Consider the following 2,073-nt stretch of genomic DNA (forward strand, 5'->3'; position numbering starts at 1 on the left):
GAACTGCCTATACGAAACACTTATGATTCATTACTCGGGAGAGACTACAAGCTCTGGGGCAGAGAGAACTTCAAGATGGGTAACTCACTGAGTGTCAGCCATCTAATGACAGTGACACTGCCAAGGGATCAGGCTGGATTGCTCGTCTCTCTCAACTGTCAGGCAAACATGGGGCGCCTGCACAGTGTGGGGAGATGGAACCCGAGCGTTAAGGACACTGGCTTGCAACTGCATGAGACACTGAGGAGGGAGATATCCACGATGTTTGGGTTTCTCTCAACACTCTCATGTTGTGATTCAAGACAAAGGAAAACTATAACAATTCAGTTCAGGGACGACATCTACTGATCAGGTCTGTCTATAATTAAGGTGTGAATCCTTCCCTCAGGCCGAGCCGGATGACCAAGTGAGGGGCTGCCTCAGACAAAACAAAGAAGAAATGGCTAGCAGAGGAGACAGTTATGAATGCAGGCTACAGGCCTGGGACTCGGTGAGGAACTAGGAGGCCTTAAGGGGGTTCCTCACTTCAGAGGGGACAGACAGACAGACAGACAGACACACACACACACACAGTCTATTCAAATGAAATACTTAGGCCAACTGCCCAGCTTTTAATAACAGAAACTTGTTACGTTAAAGTTCCAACGCTTTTTCTTAGCCTCCTGAAGAAAATTTTAAATAACATGTGCAGGAGGCATCAATAATATCGATTTCATTCTAGAGAAGCCAACTGGTTCTGGTTTCTGATTGATCATTTCAACAGTTGGATTATGAATTTGGAGTGGGATTATCTTCCTCGAGAAGATGGCCAGATTCTAGTTTTTCTAGCTTGTTCTTGAGATGGCATATTAATTCTTGTCTTTTAAATCTGAAATTAAAGAAACAAGACATTAACCAAATATATCCAAGAACCCATAATTTGGGAGGCTCTGGGGCGATAGAAAGAGAAGCTTCTAATCTACATGGGAATAGAAAATGTACCCACATGGTAATGAAAAATCCAGCAAATACAAAGAGTCTCAGTTCAGGGTCAAGTCCAACTCAAACTGTGGTGTGAACACAAGTTTTCCTGAGCTTGGAAGAATGAGGGAGACTCAAATAATATCAATCTAAAAAAGTGCAGAGACAGCATGAATTCTGACTGAGGACCAGGGTTTGAGAAACACCAGGCAGTCCCGTCCCCACCCGTCACCCAACACAGCACTAGGCCCTACTGTGAAATGTACTAAGGAGTTCCTCACACTCACCTTGCTGCTTCATTCATGGCATATAAAATCATTCTTTTCTGCACTTCTGGAGGCCCTTGCACTCCTTCAAGCAATTTGTAGACTCTACCATATTCTGGAGATATTAAAAAAATATTAGTATTTCTGAAGTATAAGGAGGATGTAAGTCAATCTTGGTGTATCTGATGCCTCAGCAATCATTCAGCCTTACAATGTGACAGAGGACATGTGCCTTACATGCTCACATCCAGACACCCAGACATCTACCAGTGGAAGGTGGACACCCAACAACCAGTGGAGAAATACAAAAGAACACCCCCGCCCCCCAAAAAAGGTGTCCTGGGATATTTCAGTAAAAATAAAAAGGAATAATTCCAACTGGGAAAACCCAATTCTGACAAAGGATGGCCTCAAGGGGACTGTGGAATATCATTCATCATAGAATGAGAAAGACTTACGGTGGTTTGTTTCATGGATAGAAATTCTCGTTCTACTTACTTTGTCCAAACTGTCGAATCTCCCTCTTTAACTGATCTCTTATTTCGATATTGATTTCCATCGGTATGGGCCGGTTATCTGGCACTTCTCCCAGCACAGACATCGCTGTGACCTTGGGGTTATCTGTAGAGACAGAGCTGGTAATGACTCCTGCCACCAATGCATTCCTACCAGGTTTGTGACTCCGCCCACCTTTGCTGAGACTGGTTAAGTCATGAGACAAGAATCCAATTGGTTGGTGTGGAGTACCATCTCCATCCACAGTCACAGGCTCTGGGGGGACGGATTTTGACCAGAAACCCTCAGTGTGGATCGACCACTTTCCCTCACCTCCCCGTGGATACTCTGA

At 44.4% G+C, this 2,073-nt stretch overlaps 1 long non-coding RNA gene across 1 annotated transcript; it reads right to left on the reverse strand.

Annotated features, from left to right (window-relative positions):
• Positions 1-577: 577 nt before the first annotated feature.
• On the reverse strand, positions 578-1,842 carry LOC144230744 (uncharacterized). Its single transcript, XR_013334861.1, has 3 exons — positions 1,725-1,842; positions 1,248-1,341; positions 578-868 (listed from the first exon to the last, which is right to left on the reverse strand). It is a non-coding gene; the product is annotated as an uncharacterized LOC144230744 (long non-coding RNA).
• Between the last annotated feature and the right edge of the window lie 231 nt (positions 1,843-2,073).

This window comes from Crocuta crocuta, unplaced genomic scaffold (assembly GCF_008692635.1).
Source record: "Crocuta crocuta isolate KB4526 unplaced genomic scaffold, BGI_CrCroc_1.0 scaffold3590, whole genome shotgun sequence".
Lineage (NCBI taxonomy): Eukaryota > Metazoa > Chordata > Mammalia > Carnivora > Hyaenidae > Crocuta > Crocuta crocuta.